The sequence below is a fragment of the Pristiophorus japonicus genome, chromosome 6 (assembly GCF_044704955.1).
Source record: "Pristiophorus japonicus isolate sPriJap1 chromosome 6, sPriJap1.hap1, whole genome shotgun sequence".
Classification (NCBI taxonomy): domain Eukaryota; kingdom Metazoa; phylum Chordata; class Chondrichthyes; family Pristiophoridae; genus Pristiophorus; species Pristiophorus japonicus.
The window spans coordinates 236,988,952-237,009,657 of NC_091982.1; the positions used below are offsets into that span (position 1 = coordinate 236,988,952).

General features: G+C 46.8%; 1 protein-coding gene and 1 pseudogene across 1 annotated transcript in view; both read left to right on the forward strand.

The window, feature by feature from the left end:
* aadac (arylacetamide deacetylase) overlaps positions 1–20,706 on the forward strand; it is a 79,292-nt gene that overhangs the window by 22,862 nt on the left and 35,724 nt on the right. The window lies entirely within an intron of this gene.
* Positions 703–847, forward strand: LOC139266463 (U2 spliceosomal RNA; annotated as a pseudogene).

Genomic DNA, 20,706 nt, shown 5'->3' on the forward strand with positions numbered 1-20,706 from the left:
TTGCAGGGCCAAGGTGCTCGTCGAATCGCCTCTGTTTTAGATTTGGTGGGCCGAATCCCATCTGCAGCAACCCTCCTGCCCAGAAACTCAACCTCAGGAGCTAAGAACACACATTTAGACTTCTTGAGTCACAGGCCTACCCGGTCCAGTCGGCGTAGCACCTCCTCCAGGTTGTGGAGGTGTTCCTCGGTGTCACGACCCGTGATGAGGATGTCGTCCTGGATTACGATCATTCCAGAAATGGATTTAAGCAGGCTTTCCATGTTTCGTTGAAAAATTGCGGCCGCTGATCGAATGCCAAATGGGCACCTGTTATAAACGAACAGACCTTTGAGCATGGTGATGGTGGTCAATAGTTTAGATTCATCGGCCAGTTCCTGGGTCATATAGGCTGAAGTGAGGTCCAACTTGGTGAACAGCTTGCCGCCTGCCAGAGTGGCGAAGAGGTCCTCCGCTCTCGGGAGCGGGTATTGATCTTGTAGGGACACCCGATTGATGATGGCCTTGTAGTCGCCACAGATCCTGACAGAGCCATCCGCTTTTAGGACGGGAATGATGGGGCTCGCCCAGTCGCTGAATTCAACAGGCGAGATGATGCCCTCTCTCAACAGCCGGTACAATTCGCTCTCAATCTTTTTCCGCATCACATACGACACCGCTCTGACTTTGTGGTGCACTGGCCTGGCATCCGGAGTGATGTGTATTACTACTTTAGTGCCTTTGAAAGTCCCAACGCCAGGTTGGAATAGTGAATCTAATTGTTGTAGGGAGCTGGATCAGGGGCATGCCCCGTCCACTCCATGCACCGACCTGGTATTGCAATATTTCCAGGAACGGTGCAACTTCGCCTCTCGGCCTTTTGGCCTAAGATCAAACACATTGGCGCAAAGTGATCTTTGGCGTTAGAGTTGATCTGGAACGAAATTGGATTTAAAAAAAAAATAATTAAAAAAAATCTAATTGTTGTAGGACTTGTGAGCACGAACATCGCTCCACAGATGACATTGCGTGAACATCTCCCCATTTCCAGTTCATCTCGGCTAACCAGCTCCTCCCCAACAGTGCAGGACCATTGCCCGGGACAATCCAGAGCGGCAGCCGATTCACTACCCTATTGTGTGTGACAGCCAACATTGCACTGCCTAGCACCGGAATGATTTCTTTAGTGTAAGTCCGTAATTGTGTCTCAATATGTGAGAATTTGGGTCTACTGGCTTTAAGTGGCCATAGCTTCTCAAATTGCTGAACGCCCACGAGTGACTGGCTGGCCCTAGTGTCCAGCTCCATGTGTACAGGGATACCGTTTAATAAAACCCTCATCATCATTGGTGGCGTTTTGGTGTATCCATATTCGCCACATGGACTCGCTGAACCTCGGCGTCCATCGATTTGCCCCAAAAGTCATCCTGCCTCAAAGAACCCTCTTCTGGTCCATCCGTCTCATATTTTAGTCTGGTTGAAGACTTCCTGCACATTCGAGCTAAGTGGCCACTGAGATTGCACTTCCTATAGACAAACTGTTGAAATCTGCAAGACCTAGCTGAGTGTTTTCCCCTCCACCTCCAGCATGAGTTAGAGTTTCCATTGTTGGGAACAAAGGGACTATGGCCAGGCATTCCGCGCTAACTGTCCCTTTGACTGCTCTTAAGTACCCTATTAGTAGATGTCAATGGCCCCATCCCGGGCTGCATTGTCCACTGTGATGGTGTGAATGTCCATTCAGCCTGCCATTGTCTCTGTTTAAGTCCTACTCTGGGGTCTATTGCTGCCTGGGGAGTGTCGGACTGCCTCTGCCTACCTGCGGGGCTCTGAGTCGCATTGATGATGTTGACTCCCTGATCCATCGCCTCGTTAGAGACAGAATTGCGTATATTATTTTCGTCTCTTCCTCCCCCGCCATGAAAGTTTGAGCTATCAACGCCGCCGCTTCCAAGGTCAAATCCTTGGTCTCAATTAATTTGCGGAAAATTCCCGCATGACCAATGCCCTCAATGAAGAAGTCCCTTAGCATCTCCCCCCTGCAGGCGTCTGTGAACTTACAGAGGCTGGCCATACGCCCGAGGTCCGCTACGAAGTCTGGTATGCTCTGTCCTTCACGACATCGGTGGGTGTAGAATCTGTGTCAGGCCATATGTATACTACTTGCTGGTTTGAGGTGCTCCCTGATCAATTTGCTAAGTTCTTCAAAGGTTTTGTCCGCCGGCTTTTCAGATGCTAGTAAGTCCTTCATGAGCATGTAAGTCTTTGGTCCGCAGCTGGTCAAAAGATGAGCCCTTCGCTTGTCGGCCGCTGCATCTTCCAGCCATTCTTTCGTAACGAAGCTTTACTGAAGCCTCTTGACAAAATCGTTCCAGTCTTCCCCAATACAGTACCGTTCATCTGTGCTACCGGTGGCCATTCTCGTGGGTCGTGAATTTCCGTTTCTCGTCGCCAATGTAAAGTTCTTACTCGACAGTATGAACCACACGTGGCACATTCTGGGGGCAAGGTCACTCTGTGACCTTAACTCTTTATTCCCAGGACTCCAAAGACCATGACCCTGCGTGGGACCTCCCTTTTTATACCTGTGTGATCAGGTAAGTGTGTCTCCCACAAGTTCACCCCTTGTGGTCAAGGTGTGCATCTAGGTTGAGTGTATACAGTAATACAGTGGTGTTACATTGTGGTTACATACATGACAATGTTTACTTCATCTAATATTTCACACTCCTCCTCCCTGATTGCAATGTCTGCATCACCCCTCTCTTTTGTGAAAACAGGCGCAAAGTATTTATTAAGAACCACACCCACGTCTTCCGCCTCCACACTCAGATTATCTTTATGGTCTCTAATAGGTCCTATTCTTTCTTTAGTTTTCCTCTTGCTCTTAATGTATTCATAAAACATCTTTAGGTTTTCCTTGATTTTACTTGCCAAAATGTTTTCATGCTCTCTCTTAGCATTCCTAATTTCCTTTTTAATTGCAGCCCTGCACTTTCTGTACTCCTCTAGAGTTTCTGCATTATTGAGCACTGCAGATCTATCATAAGCTTCCCTTTTTTTCTTTAACCTACCCTGTATGTCCCTTGACATCCAGGGAGCTCTAGATTTGTTAGACCCACCCTTTTTTTTAAGGGAACATACTTGCTCTGTACCCTCAGGATCTCGTCATTGAATGCCTCCCACTGCTCTGACACTGATTTATCTTCACGTAGCTGTTTCCAGTCCACTTTGGCTAAATCACCTCTCAGCTTATCAAAATTGGCTTTTCCCCAATTGAGAACTTTTATTCCTGGTCTATCTTTGTCCTTTTCCGTAAGTACCCTAAATCTAACTGAATTATGATCACTAGCATCAAAATGCTCTCCCGCATCAAAATGCTCTCCCACTATACCCCCTCCACCTGCCCAGCTTCATTTCCTAAAATTAAGTCCAGAACCACCCCCTCCCTTGTTGGTCTTGCTACGTACTGGCTAAAAAAGTTCTGCTGAATGCATTTTAGGAATTCTACGCCCTCTATACCTTTCACACTAATTCTATCCCAGTTAATATTAAGGTAGTTGAAATCCCCTACTATTACTGCCCTATAGTTTTTGCACTTCTCAGAAATGTGCCAACATATTTGCTCTTCTATCTCTCTCTGACTGTTTGGGGGTCTATAGTACACTCCCAGCAGTGTGATCACCCGTTTTCTGTTCTTCAATTCAACCCATATGGCTTCATTTGATGATCCTTCCAATATATTATCCCTCCTCACAGCTGTGAACAGTGATGTTCACAAGACTCAATAAAACCTCAGCCAGTTGGGACTAGGTCATCCACGATGAGATATGCAGTTATGAGCCTAGTGGATGAACTGGTAATGTGTAGTTTGATTAGTAAACCTTTGTTAATGAACCAACTCGTTCTTAATAAATAAAGGGGAAGTAGTGTCATGTATGTTCCCCAGAAACGGTCCCAATCTAAAGCCCTCTCTCCTGCACCTCCCTCCAGCCACGCATCCATCTGCTCTATCTTCCTATTTCTGTACTCGCACGTGGCATTGGAAGTAATCTGAAGATTACTACCTTTGAGGTCCTGCTTTTTAACCTCTCCTAGCACCCTAAAATCAGCCTGCATGACCTCACCTACTCTTTCTACCGAGGTGATTAGTACCAATATGGACCACGACCTCTGGCTGTTCACCCTCTCCCACTGCAGCCGCTCGGTGACATCCTTGACCCTGGCACCATGGAAGTAATACCATAAGTTACCTTAGGCAACATACCATTCTGGAGTCACGTCTGCGGCCGTAGAAACGCGTGTCTACTCCCCTAACTATTGAATCCCCTGCCACTATTGCTCTTCCACTCTTCTCCCTCTCCCTCTGTGCAGATGAGCCACCTGTGGTGCCATGGACTTGACTGTGGCTGCACTCCCCAGAAGAACCATCGCCCCCACCAGTATTCAGAACAGAATACTGTTTGGAGAGCGAGATCCACTCAAGGGACTCGTGCACTACCTGCCTGGCATAAGAACATAAGAAGATAAGAAAGAAGAGCAGGAGTAGGCTATTTGGCCCCTTGAGCCTGCTCCACCATTTAATAAGATCATGGCTGATCTGATCATGGACTCAGCTCCACTTCCCTGCCCACTCCCCATAACCCTGTATTCCCTTATCGCTCAAAAATCTGTCTATCTCCACCTTAAATATATTCAATATCCCAGCTTCCACAGCTCTCTGGGGCAGAGAATTCCACAGATTTACAACCCTCTGAGAGAAGAAATTCCTCCTCATCTCAGTTTTAAATGGGCGGCCCCTTATTCTAAGATTATGCCCCCTAGTGGTCACCCATCTCCTCTCTGCCTGCACACTCTTAAGCTGCAGGGTGGCCACCTCGAGAAACGTGCTATCCAGAAGTTCTCAGCCTCACGGATGTACCGCAGTGACTCCAGTTGCCGCTCAAGCTCTGAAACCCGGAGCTTGAGTTGCTGTAGCTGGCGACACTTCTTGCACATGAGGTCGATGATCAGCCATGATCTTATTGAACGGCAGAGCAGACTCAAGGGGCCGTATGGCCTAATTCTGCTCCTATTTCTTATGTTCTTACAACAGGGTCTGCCTATTTGAATGTGCATGTCTAAACCAGCTGACAAGATTTGCAAACACTTGATGATAGCGCAATAGAGAACAAGCGATGTCACTGCGAGGCACAATGAAGATCGTTGCTGTCGAAATCTCGACCTCTGATAAATGACTCAGACACCTTCAGCTCCGGCAGAAGTTTCTTTAATTTACTTGCTAGCAAGGGAAAGGTCACACTCAGTCAATGGCTAAGTGAACACCTTCGAAATGGTACAATTTCACGAGATATTTATACAGTAAAACCCAAGTTATGGCCTCTCCCTGTGTATTGGCTCTGACTCGCAGTCAGTGAATACAGATAAAGAGTTAATTACTACATCCTTGTCCTGACATGGTTTCCAGATATTTCCTTTTATCAGGGTTATTAGTTGGCCAGCCGGCCATCACTCGATGAGAGTGTGGTAATGAGCTATTACCTGCCTTGCATTGTGTCAGGATTGTCCAGTTTCCTGGTCAGTTATCTTTTTGCATCAAATGGATGAGGTCTGTACAAGAGATAATGGCTGGTGGTTTGAGTACTTCGAAAAAGGTAGGGTGGAGTGGAACTGGTGTCATATAGACAATAGGAGAGCACCATGGCGGGGGGGGGGGGGGGTACTTGTCTCAGCAGGACTTGCCTCCCAGCTGTCTGGTGGCTATCAGCCATTTCAAGCCAGATTTAGCTGTTTATGCAAACCGACTCCTTGTTGCAGAAATTCCTGGAAGGACCAGGACTCCATTTTGTTTTATATTAAAAAGGGCACACCAATACAGTGTGGTACAGCTTAGATAAAAATACATTTCCACATTGCCAACTGTCCACATTAGGTGCAGTTGACAGCATATCCAGCTCCTGAATTCACTGCTCACTGTCCTTTACATAGAAACATAGAAAATAGGTGCAGGAGTAGGCCATTCGGCCCTTCTAGCCTGCACCGCCATTCAATGAGTTCATGGCTGAACATTCAACTTCAGTACCCCATTCCTGCTTTCTCACCATACCCCTTGATCCCCCTAGCAGTAAGGACTTCATCTAACTCCTTTTTGAATATATTTAGTGAATTGGCCTCAACAACTTTCTGTGGTAGAGAATTCCACAGGTTCACCACTCTCTGGGTGAAGAAGTTCCTCCGCATCTCGGTCCTAAATGGCTTACCCCTTATCCTTAGACTGTGACCCCTGGTTCTGGACTTCCCCAACATTGGGAACATTCTTCCTGCATCTAACCTGTCTAACCCCGTCAGAATTTTATATGTTTCTATGAGGTCCCCTCTCATTCTTCTGAACTCCAGTGAATACAAGCCCAGTTGATCCAGTCTTTCTTGATAGGTCAGTCCCGCCATCCCGGGAATCAGTCTGGTGAACCTTCGCTGCACTCCCTCAATAGCAAGAATGTCCTTCCTCAGGTTAGGAGACCAAAACTGTACACAATACTCCAGGTGTGGCCTCACCAATGCCCTGTACAACTGTAGCAACACCTCCCTGCCCCTGTACTCAAATCCCCTTGCTATGAAGGCCAACATGCCATTTGCTTTCTTAACCGCCTGCTGCACCTGCATGCCAACCTTCAATGACTGATGTACCATGACACCCAGGTCTCTTTGCACCTCCCCTTTTCCTAATCTGTCACCATTCAGATAATAGTCTGTCTCTCTGTTTTTACCACCAAAGTGGATAACCTCACATTTATCCACATTATACTTCATCTGCCATGCATTTGCCCACTCACCTAACCTATCCAAGTCGCTCTGCAGCCTCACAGCATCCTCCTCGCAGCTCACACTGCCACCCAACTTAGTGTCATCCGCAAATTTGGAGATACTACATTTAATCCCCTCATCTAAATCATTAATGTACAGTGTAAACAGCTGGGGCCCCAGCACAGAACCTTGCGGTACCCCACTAGTCACTGCCTGCCATTCTGAAAAGTACCCATTTACTCCTACTCTTTGCTTCCTGTCTGACAACCAGTTCTCAATCCATGTCAGTACACTACCCCCAATCCCATGTGCTCTAACTTTGCACATCAATCTCTTGTGTGGGACCTTGTCGAACGCCTTCTGAAAGTCCAAATATACCACATCAACTGGTTCTCCCTTATCCACTCTACTGGAAACATCCTCAAAAAATTCCAGAAGATTTGTCAAGCATGATTTCCCTTTCACAAATCCATGCTGACTTGGACCTATCATGTCACCTCTTTCCAAATGCACTGCTATGACATCCTTAATAATTGATTCCATCATTTTACCCACTACCGATGTCAGGCTGACCGGTCTATAATTCCCTGTTTTCTCTCTCCCTCCTTTTTTAAAAAGTGGGGTTACATTGGCTACCCTCCACTCCATAGGAACTGATCCAGAGTCAATGGAATGTTGGAAAATGACTGTCAACGCATCCACTATTTCCAAGGCCACCTCCTTAAGTACTCTGGGATGCAGTCCATCAGGCCCTGGGGATTTATCGGCCTTCAATCCCATCAATTTCCCCAACACAATTTCCCGGCTAATAAGGATTTCCCTCAGTTCCTCCTCCTTACTAGACCCCCCGACCCCTTTTATAACCGGAAGGTTGTTCGTGTCCTCCTTCGTGAATACCGAACCAAAGTACTTGTTCAATTGGTCCGCCATTTCTTTGTTCCCCGTTATGACTTCCCCTGATTCTGACTGCAGGGGACCTACGTTTGTCTTTACTAACCTTTTTCTCTTTACATATCTATAGAAACTTTTGCAATCCGTCTTAATGTTCCCTGCAAGCTTCTTCTCATACTCCATTTTCCCTGCCCTAATCAAACCCTTTGTCCTCCTCTGCTGAGTTCTAAATTTCTCCCAGTCCCCAGGTTCGCTGCTATTTCTGGCCAATTTGTATGCCACTTCCTTGGCTTTAATACTATCCCTGATTTCCCTTGATAGCCACGGTTGAGCCACCTTCCCTTTTTTATTTCTATGCCAGACAGAAATGTACAATTGTTGTAGTTCATCCATGCGGTCTCTAAATGTCTGCCATTGCCCATCCACAGTCAACCCCTTAAGTATCATTCGCCAATCCATCTCAGCTAATTCATGCCTCATACCTTCAAAGTTAGCCTTCTTTAAGTTCTGGACCATGGTCTCTGAATTAACTGTTTCATTCTCCATCCTAATGCAGAATTCCACCATATTATGGTCACTCTTCCCCAAGGGGCCTCGCACAACGAGATTGCTAATTAATCCTTTCTCATTACATAACACCCAGTCTAAGATGGCCTCCCCCCTACTTGGTTCCTCGACATATTGGTCTAAAAAACCATCCCTTATGCACTCCAGAAAATCCTCCTCCACCGTATTGCTTCCAGTTTGGTTAGCCCAATCTATGTGCATATTAAAGTCACCCATTATAACTGCTGCACCTTTATTGCACGCACCCCTAATTTCCTGTTTGATGCCCTCCCCAACATCACTACTACTGTTTGGAGGTCTGTACACAACTCCCACTAACGTTTTTTGCCCTTTGGTGTTCTGCAGCTCTACCCATATAGATTCCACATCATCCAAGCTAATGTCCTTCCTAACTATTGCCTTAATCTCCTCCTTAACCAGCAATGCTACCCCACCTCCTTTTCCTTTTATTCTATCCTTCCTGAATGTTGAATACCCCTGGATGTTGAGTTCCCAGCCCTGCTCATCCTGGAGCCACGTCTCCGTAATCCCAATCACATCATATTTGTTAACATCTATTTGCACAGTTAATTCATCCACCTTATTGCGGATACTCCTTGCATTAAGACACAAAGCCTTTAGGCTTGTTTTTTTAACACCCTCTGTCCTTTTAGAATTTTGCTGTACAATGGCCCTTTTTGTTCTTTGCCTTGGGTTTCTCTGCCCTCCACTTTTCCTCATCTCCTTTCTGTCTTTTGTTTTTGCCTCCTTTTTGTTTCCCTCTATCTCCCTGCATTGGTTCCCATCCCCCTGCCATATTAGTTTAACTCCTCCCCAACAGCACTAGCAAACACTCCCCCGAGGACATTGGTTCCGATTCCGATTTATAGCAATGTTCTGTAATATAAGTCTTTTTCAATAATTTCATGATGTAAGTAAGAGGATGTTTCCCCTCGTGGGGAATCTAGAACTAGGTGACATAGTCCCAGAATAAGGGGCTGCCCATTTAAAACTGAGTTGAGGAATTTCTTCTTTCAGAGTGTTGTAAATCTGTGGAATTCTCTGCCCCAGAGAGCTGGATCATTGAATATATTTAAGGTGGAGATAGACAGATTTTTGAGCGATAAGGGAGTGAAAGGTTATGGGGAGTGGGCAGAGAAGTGGAGCTGAGTCCAAGATCAGATCAGCCATGAACTTATTAAATGGCGGAGCAGGCTCGAGGGGCCAAATGGCCGACTCCTGCTCCTATTTCTACTGTTCTTATATCATTATTATTTGCGTTATTATCTCATTCAGCTATGGTACCTGTGGATATGTAGGCCTGGTTGTGTTTTATTCACTGAGGATAAGTTCAAGAGTCAGATGGGCCTTTTATTAAAGCCACTCCTAACTACATTATCTTGGGCTTCAAATGGCGAACGGTAGTCCACTTCAAAATGCCGGAGAAATGTGCTCAAAAAGGGGCAATAATCAAGATTTCCTGCTGGGATCACCCCTGCAAACCCCCATCCCTGTCAAAAATGTCCACATCCATCTCTGCCTGCAGTTTTCTGTACTTGCATTTAACGCTCCCGCTATAATACAACTGACGGAATATTGGGTACAGCTGCAGCTTATGTCAGGAGAAGTTCATGTCGTACTGCACTGCTTCTTTTCATATGATATACATGGGGTGGGGGGGGGGGGCGGGGTTATTTGGTTTCCTTTCTCACAGAAAAAGAATGCAAAGTGCAGAAGAAAGCCCCAAAATCCAATGCAAAAAAAGGAATTTAACATAGCTAATTGCCTTGAATTATTGGCTTTGGTAAAAGGCCTTTATGTTGGGCTGTTTTTCAGTCGCACATTGTTTCTTTTTTTTCCCCAGTTGTCAGCTCCATTGAAGCTCTTTATCATCTTTTAAGCGATTTGTAGGTTAGTATCTACGGAGGCGCATATGGCCCTGGGGTCGCAGGCTTGGTGCTCTTGGCAGTCAAGTGAGCTTTTGGCAGGTGGCTCGGATCCTCAATCAATATCCAGACACGTATCCTTTCCAGCAGTAATCACTGGACAGAGATTAAAAATAGGAAACGTGGCTGAGATCAATTATAGTGCTCTAACTGCTGCTGGTTCAGCACATACTGCAGATTAAACTGGGAATGGATAGGTCCCTTGTTTGCACTGTTTGCTCTGTGCTGTTCGTATTCTAATCTCTTTTAAGTGGATGTTTTAGATTGCGCTGTTAATTAAATAGCTTCTCCCTTCTCTCTGGTTTGACATTATTGCATAGAATTACGTAGAAATGTTAAGCACAGACACTGCCCATTCGGCTCAACTGGTCCGTGCCGGTGTTTATGCTCCGCAAGAGCCCCCTCCCCTCCCCTCCCCTCCCCTCCCCCCACTTCACCTCACCCTATCAGCATACACTTCTATTCCTTTCTCCCTCATGTTTTTATCTAGCTTCCCCTTAAATTCACCTCAACCACTCCTTATAACAACTTAAGAAATAGGAGCAGGTTGTAGGCCACCTGGCCCCTTGAGCTTGCTCCACAATTCAATAAGATCATGGACTCAGGTCCACTTTCCTGCCCGCTCCTCATAGTCCTTTACTCCCTTTTCGCTCAAAAATCTGTCTATCTCCGCCTTCAATATATTCAATGACCCAGCCTCCACAGCTCTCTGAGGCAGAGAATTCCATAGATTTACAACCCTCTGAGAGAAAAAATTTCTCCCCATCTCAGTTTTAATTGGCAGCCACTTATTTTGAGACTATGTCCCCTAGTTTTAGTTTCCCCTATGAGTGGAAATATCCTCTCTGCATCCAACTTGTCGAGCCTCCTCATTATCTTGTATGTTTCGATAAGATCACCTCTCATTCTTCTGAACTCCAATGTGTATCGGCCCAACCTACTCAATTTATCTTCATAAGTCAACCCCCTCATCTCCGGAATCAACCTGATGAACCTTCTCTGAACAGCTTCCAATGCAAGTACAGATTGAACCTCCATTATCCAGGACCCTCGGGACCTGGCCTGTTCTGGATAAGGAATTGTTCTGGACGAGGGGTGGTCACGTTAAATTGGATGGTACAGGTACTGAGCAAGGGGATATCAGAGCTGGCTAGCTTGGGGCTGGGAGTGCGGCAGAGAGATTGTGGGTTGGGGGTGTGGGCGGTGGTCAGGCCAGCGATTGTGGGAGTCGGCAGCGAGGTAGGACTTCAACTTGTTCAATTTGTTCATGTCGGAATTCTGTGTTCACTCCACCCGGTGGCCAGGAATGGTTCTGGACGAGGGGTGGTTCTGGATAAGGGAGTTCTGGATAAGGGAGGTTCAACTTATATATCCTTCCTTAAATACAGTATTTAAATCCTTATGGTAGCGAGTTCCATATTCTAACCACTCTCTGGATATAGAAGTTTCTTCTGAATTCCTTATTGGATTTATTAACAACGCTCTTATTTTTATAGCCCTTAATTTCAAATCCTCCCCCTCACCCCCGCCCATAAATGGAAGCATCCTCTCTAATGCTATACTATCGAATCCCTCATAATTTTAAGGACCTCTAAAAGGTCACCCCTCACTTTTCTCTTTTCTAGAGAAAAGAGCTCCAGCCTGTTCAGGAAAAAAGTTTGTCTTACATTGCTACAAAATATAAAAGATCGGAACTTGCCAACACTCTCATCTTTCTCCAGCAGTTTTGTTTGCGTAATTGAGTGTGACAGTGCTGGCATGGATAATCTTGGATCATCTAGTCTGAGGTTATATTTCATTGGCTTTCATATTTCATTTGAAGACGAATAGCTGCACTGAATGGAGCCAGCAACAGGGTAAGAGAAATAAAAACAACGCCACAGAAGTTTCTTGTTTAACTCTGACGTACGCAGGGAAAAAGTTTGCCGATTTTTCTTTTGCACTTGGAGTTCGGACTCTGGAGACCGTGCACTGGTTATGCCGAGGGCAACTCAGCATGGTAAAAGGAAGGCCCGTTCGCCTACAAACAGTATCGAGGGAGAGCTTTTGCTTACTATCGTTAACCGATCTGTGCTGAAGGTCACGCGAGGGTACATGGTCTCCAGAAGCTCTCCCGCACCTTATCCAAGTGCACATTCTTAAACGTGTGAGCCCAGTTACCAAGTAGTGAGAAATTATTCTGTTATTTATTTATGATTAGATGTTCAAGCAATTCCTCATAATCAACAAGGTTCTTGAAACGTTAAGCCCAAATGCTAATAGATTTATTAAGTAGTTATTACATGTAATAGTACTTAAGCATGACACTTAATCATATATTATGGATCGGAATTTGCGGTCAGCAGTGATGCCACGGCAATCACTGTTGACCTTGAAGAAAGCTGCCCACAAAGATCTTGTCATCTCTGTGGCGAAAACCTAAGGTTTCTCGACATTACATTGATTGTAGCACTGTCAATTGGGTATCCCCAGCGCACAGCAGCAGTGATGTCTAAGCAGCCAATCACATTGAAGAATTCTCACAGACAGCAAACCAAGAAATAAAAAGTACTGACTCAATTCACTTTGTAAAAAATTTAGAGTGTGAAATAAAGATTGCAGCATTCACATGGGGTTATGGTAGAAGTTGAAATATCATAAGCAAATTTAAAAAAAAAAACATTATAAAAAATCGAATAAATGTTATCGTAATGGAGAAATTTGACATTCCACAAATATAAAATTAGTTTGTTCGGGCCAGAACAGTTGTTCAGCAGTCAATACGCCATAAAACCCCAATTATATCTGTTCCAACAAGGCTTAACTTTTAATGGGATGTTTAAACATGTAATTAGATCGGAAAAGTTTAAGTTTTGGTTGGTTCAACTGATATCACTGATTGTCGGCTCTGAGGTGTTCCACGGGACAGCCTGTGGTGGAACAGTGACTGACTGACTGCAACTTCAGGATTTCCGTGTTGATCTGCACATGCGCTAAATCGTGCTGTTACGATCAGTTTCAGAGGGGTTAATGATGGCGAATGCTGACAGTTTGCCTTTATTACTACTGCAAAATCCGGGCCATGGTACTTACAACCATGCCTGTTGATTGTGGGATTCAACACATTACAGTTCTGAGCTCAGTAGTCAGGAAACCTTCGAAGCATAATTCCAATTACTATTCACTGGTTTATATACCTCTAACTGCTAATTGATCTCTTAACAAAATGTCCTGTTATGGCAGGCTCAGAGTGATAATTTCTTGATCATAGAAACATAGAAAATAGGTGCAGGAGTAGGCCATTCGGCCCTTCGAGACTGCACCACCATTCAATATGAACATGACTGATCATTTTTGCAACTTTAATATCCCATTCCTGCTTTCTCTCCATACCCCTTGATCTCTTTAGCTGTAAGGACCACTTTTAACTCCCTTTTCAATATATCTAATGAACTGGCCTCAACAACTTTCTGTGGTAGAAAATTCCACAGGTTCACAATTCTCTGAATGAAGAAGTTTCCCCTCATCTTGGTCGTAAATGGCTTAACACTTATCCTTAGACTGTGACCCCTGGTTCTGGACTTCCCCAACATCGGGAACATTCTTCCTGCATCTAACCTGTCCAATCCCATCAGAATTTTATATGTTTCTATGAGATCCCCTCTCATTCTTCTAAATTCCAGTGAATATAAGCTTAGTCGATCCAGTCTTTCTTCATATGTCAGTCCTGCCACCCCGGAATCAGTCTGGTGAACCTTCGCTGTACTCCCTCAATAGCAAGAATGTCCTTCCTCAGATTAGGAGACCAAAACTGCACACAATATTCAAGGTGTGGCCTCACCAAGGCCCTGTACAACTGCAATAAGACCCCTGCTGCTATACTCAAATCCTCTCGCTATGAAGGCCAACATGTCATTTGCCTTCTTCACCATCTGCTATACCTGCATGCCAACTTTCAATGACTGATGTACCATGACACCCAGGTCTTGTTGCACCTCCCCTTTTCCTAATCTGTCACCATTCAGATAATATTCTGACTTCCGGTTTTTGCCACCAAAGTGGATAACCTCACATTTATCCACATTATACAGCATCTGCCATGCATTTGCCCACTCACCTAACCTGTCCAAGTCATTCTGCAGCTTCTTAGCATCCTCCTCACAGCTCACACTGTCACCCAGCTTAGTGTCATCTGCAAACCTGGAGATATTACATTCAATTCCTTCGTCTAAATCATGAATATATATTGTAAATAGATGGGATCCGAGCACTGAACCTTGCGATACCCGGCTAGTCACTGTCTGCCATTCTGAAAAGGACCAGTTTATTCCTACTCTTTGCTTCCTGTGTGCCAACCAGTTCTCTATCCACGTCAATACATTACCCCCAATACCATGTGCTTTAATTTTGCACACTAATCTCTTGTGTGGGACCTTGTCAAAAGCCTTTTGAAAGTCCAAATACACGACATCCACTGGTTCTCCCTTATCCACTCTACTAGTTACATCCTCAAAAAACTCTAGAAGATTTGTCAAGCATGATTTCCCTTTCATAAATCCATGCTGACTTGGACTGATGCTGTCACTGTTTTCCAAATGTGCTGCTATTACATCTTTAATAATTGATTCCAACATTTTCCTCACTACCAATGTCAGGCTAACCAGTGCAAAATTCATTGTTTTCTCTCTGCCTCTTTTAAAAAATGGGGTTACATTAGCTACCCTCCAATCCATAGGAACTGATCCAGAGTCACTGGGGCCAAGTTTCAGCCTGAGTTGCTCATGTTTTTTTGGAGCAACTGGTTTAGAATGGAGTATCTTAGAAATTGCAATTCTCGGCATTTAGTTTGCTCAAGTTCTAGTCAGTTAGAACAGTTTCAGTTTGGAACAGATTTTTTTTTTCAAAAGGGGGCATGTCCGGTCACTTACGCCCGATTTGAAAATTTAGGCAGTGAAAACATACTCCAAACTAGCTTAGAATGGAGTAAGTGTAGATTTTTGTACACTCAGAAAAACCTTGCCTACACTTAGAAAATCAGGCTAAGGTTACAAATCAGGCAAGTAGGGAATGGGGGCGGGGGGGGTTAAAAGAGAAGTTTACAAACATTAAACACTTCAGTTTTACAAATAAAGAGCCATCATCAATAATAAATGATAAGTACATCAATAAATCAACCAATAAATCAATCAAAAAAAATTAATAAAAAATAAAAAAAAATTTAAAATCAATAACTAAAGCATTTTCTACTTACCGACTGCAGCACCGGAAGCCCTCCAACAGCGTGCTGGGACGGGCCCCCCCCAGTGTGTCTCTATCTCTCCGTCTGTCTGTGTGTGTCTCTCTCACTCTCAATCTGTCAGTGTCTGTGTTTCTAACAGCGAGGGGAGGGAGAGGGAGGGGGAGGGAGGGACTGGGAGGAAAGAGGGAGAGAGAGGGAGGAAAGAGGGAGGAGAGAGGAAGGGAGAGAGAGGAAAGAGGGAGGGAGGGGGTGGGAGGGGGAGGAGGGAGGGAGAGGGAGGGAGAGGGAGGAAAGAGGGAGGGAGAGGGAGGAAAGAGGGAGGAAGGGGGAGGAAAGAGGGAGGGAGGGAGAGGGAGGAAAGAGGGAGAGGGAGGGAGGGGGAGGAGGGAGGGAGAGGGATGGGGGGAGAAGGGAGGGAGAGGGGGGGAGAAGGGGGGGAGGGAGGGTGGAGAAGGGGGAGGGAAGGGGAGAGGGGAGGGAAGGAGGGGGGAGAAGGGGAGAGGGAGGGAGGGAGGGAGAGAGGAGAGGGGAGGAGAGAGGGAGGTAAATAGGGAGGGAGAGAGGAAGGGGGAGAGGAAGGAGGAGAGGAAGGCTGAATGGGCCTGGCTCCAGCACCGGAGTTAAAGGTAGGTGGCCAGGGGTCGGATCGGCTCCTGCGGGTGGGAGGGGTCGGGTCCTGGTGGGTCGGGTCCTGGGGTGGGGGGGGATGGGTCGGGTCGAGTCTGGGGCGGGGGAGCGCGGGTCGAGTCCGGGGCAGGGGAGCGCGGGTCGGATCCGGGAGTGGGGGGAGCGGGGGTTGAGTCGGGTCGGGGGGGGGGGGAGGGGGGAGCGCGGGTCGGGTGGGGGGGAGGTTGGGTCGAGTCCGGGACGGGGGAGCGGGAGTCGTGTCAGGTCGGGTCGGGGGAGCGGGAGTCGGGTCGAATCCGGGACGGGAGAGCGGGAGTCGGGTCGAGTCCGGGACGGGGGAGCGGGAGTCGGGTCGAGTCCGGGACGGGGGAGCGGGAGTCGGGTCGAGTCCGGGACGGGGGAGCGGGAGTCGGGTCGAGTCCGGGACGGGAGAGCGGGAGTCGTGTCAGGTCGGGTCGGGGGAGCGGGAGTCGGGTCGAATCCGGGACGGGAGAGCGGGAGTCGGGTCGAGTCCAGGACGGGGGAGCGGGAGTCGGGTCGAATCCGGGACGGGGGAGCGGGAGTCGGGTCGAATCCGGGACGGGGGAGCGGGAGTCGGGTCGAATCCGGGACGGGGGAGCGGGAGTCGGGTCGAATCAGGGACGGGGGAGCGGGAGTCGTGTCAGGTCAGGTCGGGTCCCAGGGGGGGAGCGCAGGTCGGGTCCGGGGGGGGAGCGGGGGTCGGATCCGGGGGGGGGGGAGCGGGGGTCGGGTCCGGGGGGTGGAGCGGGGGTCAGGTCCGAGGGGGGGAGTGGGAGTCGGGAGCTGGCGGCGGGTGGGGTGCAGTTGAGAGCCAGCTGAAGAGAGTAAGTGGGAGGCAGCCTGATCCATGCCACCCCAGTGAGCCCATTCGGCCAGGGCTAGGGGCTGCGTGCTTCGGGCCCCTCCCACACAGTTTTGGACGTCTGGAGCTACTGCACATATGCGCCCACTGTAGCACGCCTGTGCAGAGGTCCCGACACTGTTTTCAGCGCAGGGACCTGGCTCCGCTCTCCACAGCTCGTGCTGCGCCGCGCCCAGCTCCAGAGGACCTGCAGGGAGCCGGGGATTTGTTAAGTATTTTTTAGGCGCACTTTCGAGCGCGAAAAACAGGCGTCCAGGTCGGTGCTGCGCCGTTCTAGGTGCGGCCCGAAACTTGGGCCCTATAGAATGTTGGAAAATGATCACCAATGCATCCACTATTTCTAGGGCCACTTCTTTAAGTATTCTGGGATGCAGACTATCAGGCCCTGGGGATTTATCGGCTTTCAGTCCCAGCAATTTCCCTAACACAATTTCCTGACTAATAAGGATTTCCTTCAGTTCCTCCTTCTCGCTAGACCCTCGGTCCCCAACTATTTCCAGTCGATTATATGTGTCTTCCTTAGTGAAGACAGAACCAAAGTATTTGTTCAATTGGGCTGCCATTTCTTTGTTTCCCATTATAAATTCACCTGATTCTGACTGCAAGGGACCTACGTTTGTCTTCACTAATCTTTTTCTCTTCGCATATCTATAGAAGCTTTTGCAGTCAGTTTTTATGTTCCCTGCAAGCTTACTCTCATAATCTATTTTGCCCCTCCTAATTAAACCCTTTGTCCTCCTCTGTTGAGTTCTAAATTTCTCCAGTCCTCAGGTTTGCTTCTTTTTCTGGATAATTTATATACCTCTTCCTTAGATTTAACACTATCCTTATTTCCCTTGTTACCCATTGTTGAGCCACCTTCCCTGTTTTAAAAATATAGAAACATAGAAAATAGGTGCAGGAGCAGGCCATTCGGCCCGTCGAGCCTGCACCGCCATTCAATGAGTTCATGGCTGAACATGCAACTTAGTACCCCATTCCTGCTTTCTCGCCATACCCCTTGATCCCCCTAGTACTAAGGACTACATCTAACTCCTTTTTGAATATATTTAGTGAATTGGCTTCAACAACTTTCTGTGGTAGAGAATTCCACACGTTCACCACTCTCTGGGTGAAGAAGTTTCTCCTCATCTCGGTCCTAAATGGCTTACCCCTTATCCTTAGACTGTGACCCCTGGTTCTGGACTTCCCCAACATTGGGAACATTCTTCCTGCATCTAACCTGTCTAAACCCATCAGAATTTTAAACGTTTCTATGAGATCACCTCTCATTCTTCTGAACTCCAGTGAATACAAGCCCAGTTGATCCAGTCTTTCTTGATATGTCAGTCACGCCATCCCGGGAATCAGTCTGGTGAACCTTCGCTGCACTCCCTCAATAGCAAGAATGTACTTCCTCAAGTTAGGAGACCAAAACTGTACACAATACTCCAGGTGTAGCCTCACCAAGGCCCTGTATAACTGTAGTAACATCTCCCTGCCCCTGTACTCAAATCCCCAACATGCTATCTGCTTTCTTAACCGCCTGCTGTACCTGCATGCCAACCTTCAATGACTGATGTACCATGACACCCAGGTCTCATTGCACCTCCCCTTTTCCTAATCTGTCACCATTCAGATAATAGTCTGTCTCTCTGTTTTTACAACCAAAGTGGATAACCTCACATCTATCCACATTATACTTCATCTGTCATGCATTTGCCCATTCACCAAACCTATCCAAGTCACTCTGCAGCCTCATAGCATCCTCCTCGCAGCTCACACTGCCACCCAACTTAGTGACATCCGCAAATTTGGAGATACTACATTTAATCCCCTCGTCTAAATCATTAATGTACAATGTAAACAGCTGGGGCCCCAGCACAGAACCTTGTGGTACGCCACCAGTCACTGCCTGCCATTCTGAAAAGTCCCCATTTACTCCTACTCTTTGCTTCCTGTCTGCCAACCAGTTCTCAATCCACGTCAGCACGCTACCCCCAATCCCATGTGCTTTAACTTTGCACATTAATTTCTTGTGGGACCTTATCGAAAGCCTTCTGAAAGTCTTATTTTTATGCCAGACAGGGATGTACAATTGTTGAAGTTCATGCATGTGATCTTTAAATGTTTGCCAGTACCTATCCAATGTCAACCCTTTAAGTATCATTCGCCAGTCTATCCTAGCCAACTCACGTCTCATACCATTGAAGTTACCTTTGTTTAACTTCTGCCTCTCCAAACTGCAGACTACATGAATAATGGGTAATTTTGCCAGAGTTTCTATTGATTGACATGAATGTAAGAATAGAAGAATTAGGAGCAGGAGCAGGCCATATGGCCCCTCGAGCCTGCCCCATCATTCAGTAAGATCATGACTGAACTTCGATCTCAACTCCACATTCCTGCACATGGGTAAAGATGACTCCATTCTCAACCACCTTGCTTTGCACTTTCTCAGGCTCCTCATCTCCCTGTACTGAGATCACCAGACTATGCTTGAATTAAGTATCAGTTCCCTTGGAGCCTGCAGCAGGATTGCCTGCAGGCGTTATTGCCCATCGGAGATCCACTTTAACCTTTCAGTGGAGAAGGACAAGATTCAAAACACAGCTTCTGCTGATCTTTGAACCAGGTATTAACCCTCTGCTACCCACGTCTCCTCACAATTCAATCATGGAGGTTATTGAAGACATACCCAACTCCAGCCTCACCTGAGGTCCACGCATGTACACTTTCCATGGGGTCATTTAGCCATCTGACCCAGTAAGCCTGCCAAAGTTTTCCCATCCCTAAATCAGTGGTGCTGAGGACAACTGAAGGGTGCCAGCTAGCCCCGTGCAGGTTATCAATCTAGAACTTGCCTGGTTTGTATGTTCTTGTGTGACGTCAGTTGGAGCGTGAGAGTGGGACTAATTGGATAGCTCTTGTCTATGAAGCTATCAGGGAACTGATATATTTTGTATGGTCGAGGAGTGATGGGATGTGTGCAGTGAAAACAATGAGTGATTTTCCTGATTTGGCTGAAGAATTTCACTCACTTTTTCCAGTTTGAATGATAGTTGGAGATTCCACTCCTGCAGCATATTTAATTAGTTTAGTGTTAAAGTGAATGATGTGGCCTGCCCAGTGGAGCTGATCAAGTGTGGTCAGTGCTTTAACGCTGGGGATGTTGGCCTGGTCGAGGACGCTAATGTTGGTGCGTCTGTACTCCCAGGGGATTTGTAGGATCTTGCGGAGGCATCGTTGGTGGTATTTCTCCAGCGATTTGAGGTGTCTACTGTACGTGGTCCATGTCTCTGAGCCATACAGGAGGGCAGGTATTACCACAGCCCTGTAGACCATGAGCTTGGTGGCAGTTTTCAGGGCCTAGTCTTCAAACACTCTTTTCCTCCCTGAAAAAGTGTAACATTTCCACTGACACCTGGGAGTCCCTGGCCAAAGACCGCCCTAAGTAGAGGAAGTGCATCCGAGAGGGCGCTGAGCACCTCGAGTCTTATCGCCGAGAGCATGCAGAAATCAAGCGCAGGCAGCGGAAAGAGCGTGCGTCAAACCTGTCCCACCCACCCTTTCCCTCAACGACTATCTGTCCCACCTGTGACAGGGACTGTGGCTCTCGTATTTGTCTGTACAGCCACCTAAGGACTCATTTTAAGAATGGAAGCAAGTCTTCCTCGATTCCAAAGGACTACCTATGATAATGAGCGTTAAAGTAAAGGGGAAGCTTGCAATATGTTTCCATCATTTGAACTTTGAAAGAATTCTTCCAAAAGATTAGAAAGCTGGACACATAAACCATTTTGAGTTCCATTTCTAGGATTTTCTCCGAAAGT